Source organism: Pinus tabuliformis, chromosome X, assembly GCF_031772625.1.
Source record: "Pinus tabuliformis cultivar Carrire ecotype Pingquan chromosome X, CPIR1, whole genome shotgun sequence".
Classification (NCBI taxonomy): Eukaryota; Viridiplantae; Streptophyta; class Pinopsida; order Pinales; family Pinaceae; genus Pinus; species Pinus tabuliformis.
The window spans coordinates 1,738,540,897-1,738,562,545 of NC_142308.1; the positions used below are offsets into that span (position 1 = coordinate 1,738,540,897).

Sequence of the window (21,649 nt, forward strand, 5' to 3'; positions counted from 1 at the left end):
CTGGCGTCGTCGGGATACTAGACATAGGTACACATTGTTGCATGGAATATACAACTCTTGGTTGTTGGGGTAACATAGGTACCCAACCACTCGTCGTTACTTCAGTCAAACCTGAATGTTGTTGAAAACTGCCGTATGGGTATCCCCTCGGAAGGGGAAGTGAAAGGGCATATTGCCCCCCATACGGTAACAATCCGGAGCTCAAGGGTATAGATGGCCTTTGAGGACTGGATGGCCCAAACTGATTCCCAAAGGGATCAATTTGTCTAGTTTCAACATAAGAATTACCGGGTATTATACCGGAAGAACAAACTGGAACAGACCAAGTTGTCATAATAGTCCCTGGGTGGACTCCTTCTAGTTGATGAGAACTAGTTGGGACAGATGGTATGCCGGCAAACATCGTTGGAGTGACAGCAGGAGCTTCTGCTATTGCTGTGTCATTTGGCACAGTCCTAGATGTCGACGGTTGTTCAGACATTTTAAGTCTATCCAATAAACTTCCTAACGATTCTTCAGGAACTTCTGGTGGCGATAGACAAACTTCTGATGCAGAAGGAAAAAGAGGGGCACCTACTCCAAAATGAATTGGAGTATTTGCTTGCTGGTCCTCTACGATTTCCTCTATTGCAATCAGACCAGGAGGAAGAGGAAGACCGTCAGGTCCGTAAAAGATTTCTGGTGCCGAAGAAGGGGTTGCTTCGACAGCGACAGTTGTTTGACCAACAAGACTCTGTGGACCGGTTTCAGATGGAACTGGTTCAGTTATGCAAGTACTTGTTTTCAGACTAGGATCAGTACAACTGTCCTTCTGTTGCTGTTGAACTTCTTCAATAGAGGCAGGGATTCCAGAAATATCGGGAGTGACCAGAATCTCAGATGTTGTTGGAACTTCCGTTCTAACTTTAAAAGGAGATTTTGACCTGGTCCAGCGAGTTCGCTTCGTCCGTACTACTCTCGGTTCCGGAGACAAAGATGGTTGACTCGCAAGTCTCCCCGAACGACGGAGTTTTAATTGACTTTCCTCCATGGTTGCGGATTACTTGATCAACTAAAATACAAAAAGGGGAATTATGTTTCCGTATTGAATGAATTTTATTAGACGCTTTTAGACACAACTTTGCTTTTTCATGTTTTAAGAGTCGAGAAAAAGCTAAAGATGACTCTAGTCACCTTCGATGTATTAACGAGCCCGAAGTGACAAATGCTCGGCTGGACCTTTTCAGTTATAGAGTTTGAAAAGGGCCAAAAGAAACTGCTCTGGAGATCTAGGCAGAGGGTGTGCCAAACCTTTCGCGAAACCACAGAATACGTTTTACGGTACGGGTGGTTGATCTTCGTGAATGCTGTGTTCACTGCATCGCGATCAGTAGGGCGGTCGACACGGCTTCCTAAGGATAAAGGATAATTGCCTATAGGGGTCTCCCAATATACGCGACGGTACGCGGGAGCTCAAGTCCGTATTAATGCTATCGTCCCTCAGGAGGAATCACCCACCTTCGTAGAGATCGACAGTCACTACGTTTAACGACGCCGGAACACGTCTCTACCTAGACCTCTATTGTGAGCGTTATGTTACAATGCATTTTTAGATTCATTCAATATATTTTAAGTTGATCTTGTTTATCAGTTTGTCTTTCAGGATCACCACGAGATGTATTGGTACAAATTCCTAAATGCAGTTAAAATGATAAGCAAGCTTTACAATCTTTTTAGCTTTGAAAATCCTAACTACTGAGGGGAGAGAAAAACAATATCTTTCCACACAGAGCACAAAGCACAAACTAATGCACTTTCTCCTAGATCAGACACACAAACTTATCAAAAATGCAAATGCAAGATGCATGTATTTCTTTTCTTTTCCCTTAATGTTGATGTAGACAAAAGGAAATTGTTGTATAATTTTCGAATTCAATTTGAAGTGTAAACAAACAAGTTTCGTCTAAAATGAAAAGGCACCTTACAGGTACTTGTTTTAACACTAAAAATATACGAATTCAAACCATAAGATGAAAAACAAACAAACTCAAACAGCCATGAACAGTAATAAAACTAGCTCTTAAGATCACAAAGACACTTTTACAGTTCAGGATCTAAGAGGTCACAACTATACTGGTTCGCTTTTCACAATGGGAAACTGTAACTGAAACAAGAAATACTGAAAGAACATTCACAGTTTCATCACACAACTGAGGCGGAATAATGTCAAGGAGAAGTGGTTTACAGCAAGTACAATGACCAGCAAGCAATCAGCAAAAATCAGTGAAAACAGGGCCAAGACACAATGGGAAAACTGAGCAAGACAATGGCTAACTGGACCAGCGCAGGCTCTGGTCTGTCAGTTTCACTCTCAGCGCAGTTCCCGAAGGGAGTACCTGCGCTGTAATGCAGACTGCCTGTGGACAGCCTGCTCTGGGACACGAGAGTTACGTCTACAAAGTTTTCCGGGTCATAAAAAGCTCAAAAATGCACTGTTTTTGCTGAAATAAAAAGCTATAGGTCAAGTACAGGCTAAGGGATGATCAAGAGGATGAAGATCTATCACAAAGAGTAAAGAGTCTTTTGTAGATAAGCTCTTCAAATCTTGAATTTGCTCAGCAAATGAGCAAGAGTAGCAGACCCTCTACTTCGCTTTTGATATAGTCAAAAGCTTTTCGATTTGGTACTCTTTTCTTCAAGAAATGAATAGCAAAATACTACAAACACCAACAAGATACTAGGCTCCCCAGCGGAGTCGCCAGTTTGTTGTGGGGAAAAGTATCCGACCTGGATGACCCTATCCCTACTCTAAAGGTGACAGTCTTTAGCAACAACTGAAAGTAAAGCTTTGATGTTTTCCTTTATGAAAGTACAGAGAGAAGGAAGAAGAGATTAACCAACCTGGTGTCTTTCGCTTAGTCGATCCTTATCCTCTCTCTTTGTCTCTTGTTCCCAGCTCCTTGCTCTCTTTGCCGGTCCAGCTACACACAGATCCTGCACAAACAAGAGAGGAAACTACAAGATACAAGTACTCATAACTGATGCATGAATTAGAGTGAATCAAATATACATGTAAATACAATACATCAATGCAATACAAGTATATAGGAGAACATGCAAAACTTTATTGATAGAAGTAACAGGGTTCTGAGAAGGTTACAACCAATGATGGCTCCAATCCAGCAGCACCTCCCCAGCAGCAAGAACTCTCCTCTTCACCTCTAGTAAAACAATCACCCAATAGCTCTAACTGTAAACCAACAGCACCTCCTTGCTTTACACAAAATTCCAGCCTCCTTAGACCTCATAGAAGAGCTCTATATATAGGAGAGAAGAAGAGAGGATGAGTCAGCTTGAGGCTGGCATAGAGCTGACTAGTGTCCTCTCCCTCTTCAGTTAATCGTCAGTTCTTGAGTCCACTTGGAGATCCTTGCTTACACATGGTGATCAAGTACCTCTTACTCATCACAGGGCGAATCTCATGAACCAAGTGTCAGTTTGGAAGCTTCCTGGGCAGTTGACACCTTGCAGAATGACTGTGCCACTTGGCCAATCTCGCCCAGCGCAGGTAGCCTTCATTAGATTTGACTTCCAGCGCAGGTACAAGGAGGAGCAGTTGCATTCCAGCGCAGATGCTCAGTGGAGCAGCTGACATGATCCAAAATTAGCCTGTTTTGAAGTGTTTTCAGGTGGAGAACTGATTGGAAGCGCTGTTGTTTGATGACCTTGTTCTTTAAGGGGTAAGAAAAACATGTTTAGGGACTGAGGATCCCTGTAATTATTGACATTTCATGCTCCATGTCGCGAGGCACAAAAATGTCTATAACAGACGCTAAATTAAAATTTGAGGTTCCTTGCTTAATTTGGATTATGAATACGATTTATATATAGAAAATTTAAAATTACATCAAATTTAATATATCTTTTATTATAGGTAATGTGAAATATTTTTGGAATTTGAAACATCGCATTTTACAATATTTTTTTTTAACATATATATATTTTTATTTATCACTATTTTTAAGAAAATCATTAATGTAAAAATAAAGTTAAGTGTTTATGTTGAATTTCTAGATTTGAATTGTGTATAGATTTAAATTTCCTCATATTGATTTAAAATATGAATACCATTTTAGTTTCACTATGGAAAATAAAATTCTATAGAAGTTTGCAAAAATGCATACGATTTTACTTTTATTAAAGAAAATAATTTTTATGGAAGTTTGCAAATTTTAAAATCTATAAAATTTAAATTATTTAAATTTTAAAATTATTTTATTATTATAAATAACTTGAAATATTTTTTAAACTTTAAACATTTTTCAAATTTGAAACATTATATTCTACAACAATTTGAAAAGCATTTTTCAAATTTGAAACATTATATTTTACAACAATTTGAAAAGTATATATGTATGTATGTATGTATATATCTATATATATTCACTAGTTTCAAGAAAATTATTAATGTGAAATATAGTTAAATGTTTTTGTTATTTGTCAATTTTTGGATTTCAATTGTGTGTAGATATAAATTTCCTTCTTCCTCTTAGATTCCTCCCCTGGATTTTGAGACTCTTTCCATTTAATTTAATTTATCACCTTTCTTTTTTAAGGCCCTGTCCCTCCTAGGTTTTCTCTTCGGTCCTTCTTTTATTGGAAAGAAAGAAATAAATTATTTTTAACGTCCATGAGGCTAAAGATAGCTTATGTGAGAGATTGATTCTTCTTCATCTGCTTGATGTATTCAGCCTTTTTTTTAACGTCCACGAGGCTAAAGATAGCCTATGTGAGAGATTGATTCTTCTTCATCAACTTGATGTATTCAACCCTTTTGGTACATTTTGTATTGCCTATTCTCTCTAATTCTTAGAAAATTTAATTGTTTTAATACATTATTTGACTTTCCCTTTTAAACTTTTTTTCCTATAATTACATCTTGGTACATTTTGTAATTGCCTATTCTTTCTAATTCTTAGAAAATTTAACATAATTATTGTTTTAATACATTCTTTGACTTTCACTTTTAAACTTTTTTCTTATTATTACATCTTTACTTTATAATAGTTCCTCCTTATTACTACTAAATGTCTATTATTAATATATTAATTTAATTATTAATAATTTATTAAGTTTATTATTAATCCATTATTAATAATTTATTTAATATTTTTGTCTATTATACCTCAATTTCTTTATGCTAAGTCTTCCTTAAATTCCCCACTTGGAAAATTCCAAGTTTAATGTCATTATCCATTAAACCTTTTATTAGTATTTATTTATTATCTTTTATCTTTATAGATCATTTAGTATTTTATTTTATTAATTTAATAATAGATCCATTCATCAATAATAATATTATTATATTAAATTATTATATTTTTTATTATTAATCCCTTCTTTTGATACTATTATTAATACTATTGCTATTTATTTGAATGATTATTATTTTAATAATTCATCTTTCAAATTTCTTTCCAATGTTTGGTCAAAGTTTAATTTGTTAAATACTTTTATTTTAGTAATAATTTGAAGAATGTTTAGGAGACCCCGCGACAACTAAGGTTTTGGTCTAGCCACTAGTCGTCCATGGCCCACATTTCCTTGCAACGAGATTTCACAATCATTAATGGTGCATTCCCGTGTCTTAGTGGAGAAAACAATGAATCTTAAAGGACTGACAACTGGTTTTGCAAGCCTTTCTTCTCAGGTAGATCAAGGCAGAGTTTCTTATAGTTTTATTTTGAAATCCAAATCTACTCTCGTGATTGTCCATGAAGCCCCTTATTTTAATGTCTCTTTGGGGGATGAAGCCATCAACAACGTGAAATATTTTTCAAATTTTGGTTTGGTTTGTATATTTAATGGGTTTTGGCCATATTTGACTTATCTACATAAGTGGATTTCTAATACATGGAAACCCCTATTGTATCAAGATATGAACATTTTCCCAAATGATTTCTCTGTCATTTATAAACAACAACATATCATCCACGTACAAGACCAAATAAATAACATGATCACTAACTAATTTGAAATACATACAATAATTTTCTTTGCTCCTTGTAGGCCAATTTCCAATGCATAAGTATCAATTTTTTTATACCACTTCCTTGGTGATTGCTTTAACCCATATAAGACTATTCATATTTCCCACTAGCTTTATCATTCCTTTCACAACAAAGACTTTTGGGTGCTTAATGTACATTTCTTCTTCTAGATCCCCATGTAGGAATACTATCTTCATATCCATATTCTCTATTTCATAATAAAAGTAGAAACAATAGATAAAATAAATATATAAGTTATCTTGGAAAAAAGAGAGAAAATATCACGAAATTCGATTCCCTCTACTTAGGAATAACTTGGTACTACTAATCGAGCTTTCTATTTTTCCACTCTAATTTTTGCATTTAGTTTCTTCTTAAACACCCATTTAGTGCCAATGGGATTCATTCTAGATATCAACTCCACTAGATACCAAGCCTCATTTGTGTCCAAGGCTGACATTTATTTAACCACTACCTTTTTCCAGAGTTTTCCATCCTCTGAATCTATTGCCTCCCTAATAGTCTTAGGATCATTATCAATAATAAACAAAGCAAAATTTTGAATAAAAATTAGGTGGAGTATACCTTTATGGTTTCCTTATTTCCTGAATCAACCTACTCAGTGGCAGAGTTTGTGGCTCTTCTTCTCATTCTTGTTCTTTTTTAGAGTTTAGCTCATCATCCTTCAATTCAAACTCTATCTTCACTGGTTCTTTCTCTCTTGGTAGGAATTCTTATTTGAAAACATCTTTGACTTATCTAAATACTACATCTCTACTTGTAGAAATTCCTGTAGATTCACAAGCTAATGAAATTTGCTAAAGCAAGAGACAAGAATCTACTTCTACTCTTTACAGCAAAAGCCCATAAACATCGAGCAAACAATAATCAATATAGGAAGAGAATCAAACACACATAACTCAATAAATATCAGGGGAAAGCCATAGCTCAAAACCCCACTATCTGTTTTGTATTAATCCAAAAAATAAAGATGAAATTACAATGCTTGTTCTCTCTAGAACAATCCCAATAGTCAGAAAATTCAATCTCCAACTCATAAACAAGATCAAGGCCAAATCTTAGCCTCTTCACAAGCTCTCCAAGTCTCTATTTCAATGTGTAATTCCTATGGAAAATAGCTTGTATTTAATGGGAAATAAAGCCTCTAAAAATAGCGCAATCCATCAAGGATCAGTTCCTGAAAGCTTGCACTATCAGTGCGACTCAAAAAAATATAAAACGAATAGTACACTGTCCCTGCACTCTAGTATCAATTGGGTCTTTCTCAAAAATCGACATTCATGAGTTTTTGATGAGTAAATATTCAGTTAACTAGAGTAGCACTGGTGGAGTTCATTAGTGTCACCACTGACTGTTAACTCACTATTAGTTTTCTCAATCAGTTTGAGAACTAATTTAACTGAACTGACTCATGAAACTGAGTCTTCTATTTTACAACTCACAATTAACTCACATTGGACTCCTACAAAGTAGGGAGAACATATACATGACTTCCAAAAGACTTCCAACTCAAATTTCTTAAGTTAAGTAAGTTTAAAAAAATTAATTTAACTATTTTAAGTTGCTATGAGAATAGAATTCGAATTTAATTCATAGTTTAATTCAATGACAAATTAAACTGGAATTTCTTGTTGCCATTTCTCAACATTACTATACACAAACTTATTAGTTTTTGGGTTCCAAAACTTATCACCTTTTAGACAATATTTATATCTAATAGATACACACTTTTCAATTTTTTATTATTATCTATATTACTCCTATTCTCCTTTGGAACTTGTACATAAACATCACAACCAAACTTTGATATGTTTAAGAGAATATTTCTTACCAGTCCATACCTCATGTGGAGTGTTGTTATCAAATTTTGATGAGGATTATCTATTTGCTAGATAACACACAACATCCACTCCCTCTACCTAGAATTCTTGTCCTAACCTAACACCAATGAGAATGCTCCTTGCTTTCTCCATCAATATCCTGTTCATTTTTTTTGCAACTCCATTTTGGCAATGTGTGTATGGAGTATTCTTCTACCTTGCTATACCACATTTCTTACATAATTTTTTGAAATAATTCCCACATAATTCTCCACCGTTATATGTTCTCAACATCTTAATTTTCTTCTTTGTGCAATTTTCCATAAGATCCTTAAATTCTTTGAATTCCTAAGAGACTTCAAATTTCTTCCTAAGGAAATAAATCCATGTATTCCTTGAGAGGTCATCTATAAAAGAAACATAATACATAGATTCACCCAATGATGGAATTGGCTATAATATTCTCTCTAACCTCGTAGAACCAAAGGATAATATTACTTGATTCTACTTCCCATATAAACAATATTATGTGAAGCCAAAATCTAGAGAGAAATTATACATAAATTCTATAATACCATTATCATACCATTGCAAATATATTATTAATTAAAATAGAAAATATGCAATGACAAACATACACACACTCACTCACACACATTTTAATAGAAATTTTTATTATGAAAACCCAAACGAGGAAAACCGAAAATATTTTTCAATATATTCTTCTGTACAATATTACAATACAATATACATCCCGTGGAATCCATAAAATTCCAATCTCTTACCATGTTTTTGAATACAACCATAGTTCCTTAATTAAATTACAAAACCATGGGAAAAAATTGCTATGCATAACAAAACCTCTTTTACCAAACACCATGTGCTAAAAAGCACAAAAAATGAAATTAAAAAATTGCCCAAAATGTAAGGGAACTTCAAAGCATGAGGACGATCATATAAAGAATATAACACATACCCAACAAATGTATGATTTTTAAATTATTTATTGAGTAAAGTGTTTCACTTTTAATGTTCATTCAAGAAATTAAGTGGAATATAATCACAAATTTAATTGAAATGTTTTCTAAGTTTGTATGTCTTTTGTTTATATTTTCAAAATCAATCTCTTTGATGCGAGTTGAGCTTATATTTTTTTACATGAAAAAGCATATAGGCTAAAGCTTCATAAATGTGGCCATTATCATGTGATGATAAAGTTTAAAAATAGTATGAGCTATCATTGAGTAGGGTGCTATTTTAGTTCCACTCTTATATTAACAAACAAAAAATTGAATCGTTAAGAATTGAAATATAGCACGAGAATAACATAATGTTTAAATTGTTGAAATTCTACTATGATTTTTAAAATTTTAAAGAACATTCTTGAAGTATCCATACTTTATTGATTATCTATTGAATTTTAATTCTATGAGAATTTCCATACATGAAAGGCTAATATAACATAATCTTGCTATTATGTTTTTACCCATCAAACATTTCCCTAAACCCTAAAATATAATGCATGCACGTCTGACAAGCATAGATAGAGATGTGAAAGAGAAAAATGTGTATGTTTGTGGAAAAGTCAAAGTTAGGTTTCATATTGGTTGAAAATTGAGTTCATTATCCACTAGATAGAATGTTGCACCAACATGGTATGTTGGAGCCATGATATAAATTTAAAGTGATGAGCAATGTAAGGCACCTAGACCCCTTCATAGAGCCTTGTAGTGATGAGCAAGGTAGGAACATAACCTTGTTGTGACATGCAAGGCATGTTGGTTAGAACTTTTTAAATTGAAAGGAATGCAAGATAGTTAGAGCCTTGCAAGTTGGTGGTAAGGTAGGATTCACCACCTTACTTGATAAAACTTTTTAAGGACAAGCAAGTTGGTTGGAACCTCATAGATTGGAAGTAGTTCATAATGTTGTTTGACAAAACCTTGTGGTGATATGTAAGGGAATATTGCTTCAAACTTACCCTTCTTGTCATTATAAGGTTTTGTCAAGGAGAGTAGGGAATCAAAGTTCAGGGTTCCAACCAACCCTATTTGTTCCTATAAGGATTTGTTATGGTGACCATTGAAATTACCTTGATTCCAACCTACTTTCCTTGTACAAGATATGTTGTTTATAAGTACACAACATGCCTTACTCCTTAATAATGCTTTGTCCCTAAAGCTATAAACAAAAGTATCATTATGAACATATTGGATCATTACTAGCCTCTAAACATAAGGTCTAACAATTATTCTTATCATTTTTTACGTTAGAGGCACAATATACCCTTTCTTCCTAGAATTCTTTAAGCCCAAAGCATAGGGCAAAAATATTTAAAACTACTAGTAACAAAAGTTTTCTCCCATAACCATACTTGTAAGAGATATGATTATACAATATAACATTGATTTTGTGTCACTACACTCCCCTTCTCATGGGCATGTTCCCTCAAAGCCATAATAGATATCAACATTGATAATAATTGAGAATTTCTCAATGAGAGCTTTAGACCTTATTATGGTGTTATCAGTGTGTTGATATTCTTGGTTCTCTTCTCTTAAGGAAGATCATTTTAATTGTGGGATTAACATATTTTGCAAGGGGAGAATCTCCTTGGATAATCTATTTTAATCTCGACCATTGACCATGTAAGCTTTTAGTCACATTGAAAAACAAATCTCAAAGTTTTGACCAAAAATAAAGTTCAAAAACCTTGTTTTAAGAACTATTTTATTGTAAAATTAAGAGATAAAACCATAATATTATTTCTTTGAAGAAAAAGAGCATATGTTGCAAACAAAGGAAATATGAGAAAAATAAAAGAAAAATAAATGGTGCACAAAGTTCAATTTTGTCTTAAAAAAGCAAATTACAAAATAAAGCAAACAAAAAGAGCTTACTATTGAATCTACTGCCTCCCTAATCTTTCTAGGATCATTATTATTATTTACAATTTATATATTGTTTACATAGTTTTTTTTAATTAATTAATTTATTTTTATATTCCAAACATTTCAAATATTTTGTATAATAACAAACTTTATTTTTATTAGATAGTTGAAATTCTAATCATTAAAATGAAACACAAAATATGTAAAATTAGCTAGAAATACAAGTGTAAAATAATTAGTATGTTCTAAATAATTTAGAAAATTCTCTTACTAAATTGAAATGCTAAGTTTTTAACACTTTTCAATCTCCTTTCTTAGCATTAATTATTTACTTGCTTTAGCAATGTGATTATCCAATCTTATTATCTTTGATTTGAAAATTATACCTAATACTATTTATTTATTTTTAATTTCAAAATTTCATGTTATATATATATATATATATATATATATATATATATATATATATATATATAATTTTAATTTTAATATAATTAATATGATGTCTACATCATATAAATCATTTAGTTTACTTATAAGTATTCTTGACTACATAAAATTTTAATAAATTATTATGTTTTTTATTCTCTTCAAGATAATTTAACCTAAAAATTACTTTAAGAATACTACATTTAGAATTTAGAATTCATACTTTTACATTTATTCTGATAGAAGTAAAACAACTACCTTCTTAGCCTCACTCTCATATATCCATATGAAATTACATTTTTAGTATATTAAATAATTAATCAAAATAAAATGTCTCTTTGAATTTGAATTAAACACAAATTATGCAACTTTCAAAGTGTTTTTGTACCTCATCACATGTTCTTTGAGATAACAATGCATTTTGCATTATGGTTTTTATATAGTTTATTTATTAATTTAAGGGATATTGAATAATGATGATAAGTATTTAAATGTAATATTTTAATTAGAGAAATATAGTGAATATCAAAATATGAACCAAGTTGCAACAAATAAATATAACATGCCTTACTCCTTGATAAGGATTTATCCCTAAAGCTATAAAGAAAAGTATCATTATGAATATATTGGATAATTACTAGCCTCTAAACATAATGACTAAAAATTACACTAAATGCTTGTGTCACATCTATAAGTATTCTTGTCATTTTTTGTGTTAGGGGCACACCATACCCTTTCTTCCTGCAATTATTTGAGCCCAAAGCATAGGGAAGAAATATTTAAAACTATTACTAGTAACCAAAGTTTTCTCCCATAACCATACTTGTAAGAGAGGAATATACAATAAAAAAAAGATTTTGTGTCATTGCACTCAATCCCTTCTCATGGGCATGTTCCCTCAAAGCCATGATATATATCAACATTGATAATAATTGAAAATTTCTCAATCAGAGGTTTAGACCTTATTATGGTGTTATCAGTGTGTTGATATTCTTGGTTCTCTTCTACTCAGAAGGGAGATCATTTTAATTGTGGTCTTAACACATTTTGCAAGGGGAGTATATCTTGAGATAATATATTTTAATCTCGACCATTGGCCATGTAGGATTTTAGCCACATTGAAAAACAAATCTTAAAGTTTTGACCAATAATAGAGTGTTGAATATGCAACAAGAAAATCCTAATTTAATTTTGTCCTTGAATTAAATTAGGAATAAAATTGTAATTCCACATCACTTGAAAACTTTTATTAGTTAACTAAGTTAATTTGACGTAGTTGGCTCAGTTAATTCGAGTTGAGGGTCTAACTTGAGTGATGTAGAGTGTCTCCTACATTATAGGAGCCATGATTTAGTTTGTTTGAGTTGTAATTAATTAATTTAGTTTAACTGAGTTAAAGTCAGTTAATTTAGTTCCAACTATTGGAGGAACTAGTGGGAGGTATAGTAGTGTGGTGTTGCCTATAGTGATCAACTAGTTAATTGATGATTCACTCATAAATAACTCATGCATGTCAGATCTGAGAGTTACCTAATTGAGATTGGAGTTCAAGGACAATGTACTATCAGATGTATAATCATTTGAATTGTACAGGTGGTGCATGCAATCAGAGGGAGACCTATGAGGATTGCACAATTTCAATTGAGGAATGTTAAACACACAAATGGCAGCAACATAATATGAAAGATAAACAGGAGAGTACATTTATTATTAACAAATGATATACATTTATAGTACATGGTGTGACCCTTGGAAGTGCTCCTGATGTTTTGAAGAGGGAAACCTTCAACCATGAAAGGGAGGTCTCACCTCATGTAAAAGGGAGAATCTCCCTGAAAAGGGAGGTCTCAACCTGTGATGGTTTAAGGCTTACCACCAACTCTGGAATGCTTAATGCAATTCTTGTAACTCTTCCAAAACTGGCAAGAAGCTGAAGTCTTCTACTAGAGGAAGTGTCCCCATTTCTTTGAAGAGGTATCACCGACTGAAGGCATGCTTAAGGGCATATTTGTCTCTGGCTACAACTCTAAATCAGGTATGGCAGGTTGTGGCTCAGGCTCACTTGATGTGGCTTTGAAGCTTGTAGATGACCATCATTTCCCCCCTTGTCAGATACAAGGTGAGATGATGGAGAAAACTCAACTGCAAGACTGTTCAATACTCTAGAACAAGTTCTGACATGTGACTGGAATATCTTGTTGGCTGTTGATGCCCATTGCCAAGAAGCGATCCATCCAAGATGAACATTGTTCTTACAGTAGGCTTGTTTTTAAAGCATCTATTTAAAGAATGACTGGTTTTATGACAATGCTTACATGGATGAAGATCAAAACAATGATCTTTTAGATGGCCAACTCGGTCATAGTGTTGGCATTTCATAATCTGTTGTTGTTTCTGTGGAAGAGGGGCAGAATCTGGAATAGCTAGAGATGAACTGTCATGAAGGAAACCATCACTCTGAAATTGGATTGGTTTGGAGTAGTATGGAATGTGAAAGGACAAGTCCTTGCCATATCCAAGACTAGTTTTGTGCTTGTTGTGGACAAGCTCTTCCCAAGGTCTAATGATGGGCTTGGGAAGTGCAAACTCAACTTCTGCATTTGCATGTACAACTGCCGCTTCATTGGGTACTAAATCTGAATGAACTGTAACATTATTGACTTGCTGCTTATGGGAGTCTATTTCATTGTTCTGAATAGAAACAGGTTCAGGATGATGACTCCACTGTTGTAATTCTTCCTTCTGCAATTGAGATTCAAGCTGCAAAAAATCAATCTATTCTTGAGCATATTGTAGACAGGTCTGCATTTCAAAGAGAGAGTCTTTGTTGATTTCGACTATGTTTTCGACACTAGAATGTATTAGTGTATTCAATAACTCTAATACTCCATAAAGTCTTCCCATTTTGTCAACAAATCAAACTATGTAAATGTGGAGTGTTAGCTTCAATTAAAAATACACTTAATTAACTTATTTTCAAAGATATTAGAAGTTGATCCAATTTCGATTTGCACCAAGTTTTGGCTGAATGGTGAAATCATACAACTTTTGGAATAAGGGGATAACTTCTATATACTTTAATACTCTACGAGAACTTCCACACTGAACACAAAACCCATAATGAGTTTTAAATACAATGCCACAACTGGGGTAGCAACAACTGCAAACTTGCTTGGATCCTTCAAATACTCCTTCACTTTCTCGGCCAGTGGAAAAGAATAGTCAAGTTCAATAGCGACTGCTAATACATTCTTGTAACCATTGATGATAGCATGTGGAACAACTACAATTGTGGGATAACTGATCGCCAGAGAAAGAGTTGTTACACTAGAAATGCCAACAACAAATTTCTCTATTAAATAATCCTCTGTGAGATCAAGAACTTTAGGATCAAATACCGATCCATTGTTGTATACAGACTGCACAATCAATCCATAGGAAAATGGCTGAATGTCGAATGGACACTTGACTCCTCCTAAGGTAGATAACGAATCTCCTCTGGGAAGTAATATGAATAGAATCGATTCAAAACAGCTGAATTGGATGAGAATTGGCAGGACATTTGCGTTTCAATAGGAAACTCTACATAAAGGGATCTAAATTGCACAAATTGAGACAGGTTTTTCCATTTTCAGTCAATTAAACATGCGAAGAAGTAGATTTCTACTCAAATTGCTTATAATCGGGGACAATCATCGACCTTTGTCAATATAATAAGTCTAAGGTGCCCATAGCTTGCCCAAATTGGCCGGATGTATAGAAATAGGAACGAGATTTGCCTTGACGGGGACGATTGCAAGGTGATAAGAGACATGTGTTCGCATCTAAGCCAAAGATACGGACAAACTAAGGGAAATAGAAGTTCTATCCATTAATTTGACAGCTGATTGCTTGCCCTTTTAATGTTTCGGGCCGCTAATTATATGAAAGAAGGCATGCAGACAAGTGTGGAAGCTATCCTCCTAGTACAGGAGCACAACCATCCCCATATACTGTTACTGCAAATTGGAAACACCTTTTGTAAGTTGCCTGGAGGACGCTTAAAGCCTGGTGAAAATGAAATTGAAGGCTTGAAGCATAAATTGTCAAGCAAACTTGCTGCAAATTCAAGTACTCTTCAACCGGACTAGCAGATTGGAGAGTGTGTTGCTGTATGGTGGAGACCTAATTTTGAGACATTGATGTATCCTTATTGTCCACCCCACATTACAAAACCAAGGAATGCAAGAAGCTTTTTCTTGTTCATCTATTCGAGAGAGAATATTTTGCAGTCCCAAAAAATCTGAAACTGCTCGCTATTTCACTATTTGAGCTCTACGATAATGTGCAAAGATACGATCCAGTTATCTCAACTATTCCACAGCAGTTGTCGACTAGAATTACTTGGTTAACGTTTCAAATCCTTCATGGATTAATACTTTTGGCAGCATTTTTTTTGTAAATGCACATAAGAATGTTGAATCTTCAAAAAGGTTAACATAGGTCCAAACAGAGCCCATCACGCTTCTACTATGTGTATAAATATAGAGCATAGTTAATGAAACAATACACCAGAGTAATACTCCTCCTAAGGTAGATAACGAATCTCCTTTGGGAAGTAATATGAATAGAATCAATTCAAAATAGCTGAATTGGATGAGAATTGGCAGGACATTTGCGTTTCAATAGGAAACTCTACATAAAGGGATCTAAATTGCACAAATTGAGACAGGTTTTTCCATTTTCAGTCAATTAAACATGCGAATAAGTAGATTTCTACTCAAATTGCTTATAATCGGGGACAATCATCGACTTTTGTTAATATAATAAGTCTAAGGTGCCCATAACTTGCCCAAATTGGCCGGATGTATAGAAATATGAACGAGATTTGCCTTGACGGGGACGATTGCAAGGTGATAAGAGACATGTGTTCTCATCTAAGCCAAAGAGACAGACAAACTAAGGGAAATAGAAGTTCTATCCATTAATTTGACAGCTGATTGCTTGCCCTTTTAATGTTTCGGGCCGCTAATTATATGAAAGAAGGCATGCAGACAAGTGTGGAAGCTATCCTCCTAGTACAGGAGCGCAACCATCCCCATATATTGTTATTGCAAATTGGAAACACCTTTTATAAGTTGCCCGGAGGATGCTTAAAGCCTGGTGAAAATGAAATTGAAGGCTTGAAGCATAAATTGTCAAGCAAACTTGCTACAAATTCAAGTACTCTTCAACCAGACTAGCAGATTGGAGAGTGTGTTTCTGTATGGTGGAGACCTAATTTTGAGACATTGATGTATACTTATTGTCCACCCCACATTACAAAACCAAGGGAATGCAAGAAGCTTTTTCTTGTTCATCTATTCGAGAGAGAATATTTTGCAGTCCCCAAAAATCTGAAACTGCTCGCTGTTCCACTATTTGAGCTCTACGATAATGTGCAGAGATACGGTCCAGTTATCTCAACTATTCCACAGCAGTTGTCGACTAGAATTACTTGCTTAACGTTTCAACTCCTTCATGGATTAATACTTTTGGCAACATTTTTTTTGTTTTTTTTTTTTTTGTAAATGCACATCAGGAATGTTGAATCTTCAAAAAGGTTAACGTAGGTCCAAACAGAACCCATCACGCTTCTACTATGTATATAAATATAGAGCATAGTTAATGAAACAATACACCAGAGTAATACCAAGAGTAATACACACATCACAAACTAGTTGCAACGCAAGGTTGAACGCATAAGCACACCATTTCAACAATAGACACACCACTCTAAGCAACCGCGAGGTTTCAACCAAATGCACATAGGTCCAACTCACATATCTCAATCAAATCCAGATTTCACCTTCACGTCGGGTTCACCACATGTGTACACAAGCTCGCAGGGGTTTTGACCACAACTAATTCATTCACAAAAACAAACGCATATATTCAACGCTCAAATCGACCACATCTATTGCATTCTCACATTGGTATCAACGTTGTTATCAAATTTTCATTCCACAGACTTCAGGGTTCAACGCACTCACATCAATTTTGGACCTGCGCTCACTGAAGATGTTCAACGCTGCTCCAAGGCTCCAAATTCATGGCAGGACATTAATTGAACGGAGCAAATAGATCCTTCGACTTTGACCTCTGACAGAGCATTCACAGATCCAGAAATGTCAGCGCATCATTCATGGAGGAGAATGTTCCTGCCATCAAAAGATCATCAAGAGGAGGCGTACAACGTAACTGTTATGACAACGAACAGTGGACAACGTAACTGTTATGACAACATAACTGTGAGTATTATGGAAGGCGTTATATATATTAGAATATTTCTATAAATAGGGAAATGGCAAACAAATTCTAGAAAATCTGAAAATGCCCAGGCCTAAACTTGGCTCACAGTAATTATGCAGGGCAAGAATACGCCTATTACTCTGATACCATGTTAAACACACACATGGCAACAACATAATATGAAAGATAAATAGGAGAGTACATTTATTATTAACAAATGATATACATTTATAGTACATGGTGTGACCCTTGGATTCATATTCCAAGTGGTCTCTTGGACTCCTTTTGGTTGTTTAGCTTCCACACCAACCCTTAGATGATTAGGTGTCCAAAAAGGAATTTCCCTAATTAATAGGGGGTTAATTCCCAATGAAACACTGCAAAAAATTGGTTAAGTATTTTCCTAGGCTTGTTTAGGAAGTGTGAGATAGATAGAGATAGTGCAGAGATTGCTCAGGCTTGAGCAAAGCATTGCAATATTCTCATATTTTCTGACTAATGAAATATACCGATAAAAGGGTTTTAGCCATGGTTTTCCCTAGGAAATCATTGTGTAATGCGTTGATTGAATTCTTTCTCTTGTATGCTTCATGATTTTGCAATCATTTAATTGTTTCCACTGATGAGTAGAGTAGATTCAAGTCTATTGTTTTAGTAAATTACAATTAGCATTTTGAATATACAAAGAATTTCTACATAGAGTTCAAAAACCTTGTTTGAAGAACTATTTTACAACATAATTAAGAGATAAAACCATAATATTGTTTCTTTGAAGAAAAAGAACATATGTTGCAAACAAAGGAAATATTAAAAAAGAAAAAGAAAAATAAAAGGAGTTCAATTTTGTTTTAAAAAAAAATTACAAAATAAAGCAAATAAAAATAGTCTAATGAACCTAGTGTCTCCCTAAGATCATTATTATTATATACAATTTATATATTGTTTACATAGTTTTTTTTTTCCCAAACATTTTGAATATTTTGTATAATAACAAACTTTATGTTTAATAGATAGATAAAATTCTATTCATTAAAATGAAACATAAAATATGTCAAAGTCACTAGAAATGAAAGTGTAAAATAATTCATTATTATTATATACAATTTATATATTGTTTACATAGTTTTTTTTCCCAAACATTTTGAATATTTTGTATAATAACAAACTTTATGTTTAATAGATAGATAAAATTCTATTCATTAAAATGAAACATAAAATATGTCAAAGTTACTAGAAATGAAAGTGTAAAATAATTCATTTGTTGTAAATAATTTTGAAAATTCCCTTGCTGAATTGAAATGCTAAGTTTTTAGCACTTTTCAATCTCCTTTTTAGCAATGTAATTATCTCTTAATATCTTTGATTTTAAAACTATATATATATATATATATATATAGTCTGGTGGAACCCCTCCTCTCGAGAGTTCTTTTTCTTCATTCCATATTTGGGATGCGTCCATGGTATCGAATGAATAATCAATTAACTCTTCTTCCATGCACAAACCCCGTTGATAAACACGGGTACTGTTCCGAGCAAATGTTCACGAGCCTCCTGACAAGCACTGACCTCGGCTCGGTATCTACCAAAAACCCCCCGCTCCCTTCTTGTTGTTGACCCTAACACTTGTAGGTATAAATAAATGACAAAACCGCCATGACGGGTTAGACTGAAGGGTCAGACCCTTCTACGGTAACCTACGATGCACCACCTGATAACTGCAGTTGTGAAAATGGTATATATCCCCCCAAGCACCCGAGTATAAACTGGTCACGACTAATCTGCACGGCCATAACCGCCGAGCAAGGGTTTTCTCCCTGAGCTAAACCCTATTTCGCCATTTTCGCCACCCAATATATTCAAAAGCCATCCTCCTAAAAGAGTCCAATTTATCATTTTCACTTTAGGAAAACTTATGTCCATATGTTGCTGACTTTTCTCAAAATTTCATGTTATATATATATATATATATATATAGTTTTAATATAATTAATGCGATATAATTTGTCTACAACGTATAAATCATTTGGTTTATTGATAAGTATTTTTAACTATATAAAATTTTAATAAATGGTTATGTTTTTTTTTTCTCTTCAAAATATTTTAACCTAAAAGATTACTTTAACATCTAGAATTCATACTTGCATTCATGCTTGTATTACTCTAACAGCTAGAATTCATACTTGCATTCATGCTTGTATTACTCTAACATCTAGAATTCATACTTCATTCATGTTTATAGAGGTTACACAACTACCTTTGTAACCTCACTCTTATATGTCCATATTAAATTACATTTATAGTATATTAAATAATTAATCAAAATAAAATGTCTCTTTGAATTTGAATTAAACACAAATTATGCAAGTTTCAAAGTGTTTTGTACCTCATCACTTGTTCTATGAGATAACCATGCATTTTGCATTATGGCTTTTATATATTTTATTTATTAACTTAAGGTATATTTAATAATGATGGTAAATATTTAAGTGTAATATTTTAACTAGAGAAATACAATGAATATCAAAACATGAACTAAGCTGCAACAAATAAATATAGCAGACAAGCTGAAATCCACACATGCAAATACAATCAAAACACCATTGAGTAGAAATAATAAATCTGAGCCATTTCATTACAATTTGCAAGCCAATTGAGCAAAACCCAGGTGAGCAAGAGAGAATTTGCTCGCTGAAATTGGCTCAACTAGCTGTTCGTTCTACTAAGAAAATAACAACTATTGCTGTTGGAGAAAAACTGTGATTTGGGCCCTCAAATATGCTCCAATTTTTTTTCAAAATTAAAGATAAGCTCCTCATACCCCAACTGACCAAACCCATAAAAATTTTGGGATAATTCCGACTGCTCAAAAATGACCAAAAATAGTGCAAAATCTCCAACTGCTACCTCTACATCCAACCCAAAATTTCTGCTGCAAATAAGCTCCAAATCTCACCTCAAATGGTTAGAAAATCCTTTGCAAAATGTCTCTAGAAATATTTGTAAAATCCCTTCCCCACCTAGACAAAATCCCACTCCAACTCCTGTGTTGTAATTATGCCCATAAACCCCTATGCAGACCCTGCAAATGATAAATTCAACCCTCTCAAATGCAATGATCTCTAGCTTTGCAAATCACCCAAGAAACTCATCATCCTCCAAGGAGAAATTCTGCAATATCTCTGGGTGAAACTACTTTGGGAACCTTTTCTCCAAACTCCACATTGAAGGAAGTGATGAAATGACTCATAATTGTTGGAAAATCAATCCTCTAATCAACTCCAAAATTCTCTCCTAGGGTGAAACTCTTGGTTCACCATGGGAGTTGAAATTTCCGCTTGGAAACCCCTTGTGGTAAACAAGACTAGTTGACTTGGCTAAGTAGCTCAAGGAAACTCTATGTGTGAAATTGTAATGTCAAAATCTACAAAATGAGTCCTTCCTCTTCTATTTATAGTTGCAAGTCACCTCCACCTTGTGGGCTCCACTAATTCGATCTCCCTTTTGACTTCCTTCTCTTGTGGCTCAATTTTATCCAAGGTTTTTGATTTCTTGTTTTGGGTGCCCCCCACAACCCACAAACATTCTATTTTTTCTTCGCATAAGTTTGGTCTTCTCTTCCCTTTTCAAAAATTAATTTATGACTCCATACCCACTTTATGACACCGTGCCTGGGTTTTACATTAAGCTATAGTTAATATATTTTAATTGATGCCAATTTTCAATAAATTTTTTAAATTTCTTATTGTGAGAATAATTTGTATCTCTTATTTAAAAGTATAGTGTTATGATCTCAAAGGATTTTGTTTAGGTTTTTTGTTTAGGCATTCTTGGTTATGGGACACTTCCTTGCTTCACCTATATCGCTTTAGTCATCCCACCCTTACAACTAGATTATGCCTATTCACTTGTAAAGTATTCATACCCTTATTCTAAGCTATAGTTATTAACACTTGTACTAAATTCATAGTATAGTGTTGTAGAAAATCCTGTAGATTCACAAGCTAATGCAATTTGCTAAAGTAATAGATAAGAATCTACTTATACTCTTTACAGCAGAAGCCCATAAACATAACACAATAACATAATAAATATCCGAGGAAAGCCACAACTCAAAACCCCACAAATTAAACTGGAATTTCCAGTTGCCATTTAAGATCATAACACTTGTTCAGAAATGGCAACAAGAAAT

General features: G+C 33.7%; 1 pseudogene; it reads left to right on the forward strand.

Annotated features, from left to right (window-relative positions):
* Positions 1–15,092: 15,092 nt before the first annotated feature.
* Positions 15,093–15,672, forward strand: LOC149146744 (pre-mRNA cleavage factor Im 25 kDa subunit 2 pseudogene; annotated as a pseudogene).
* The last annotated feature ends 5,977 nt before the right edge of the window (positions 15,673–21,649 follow it).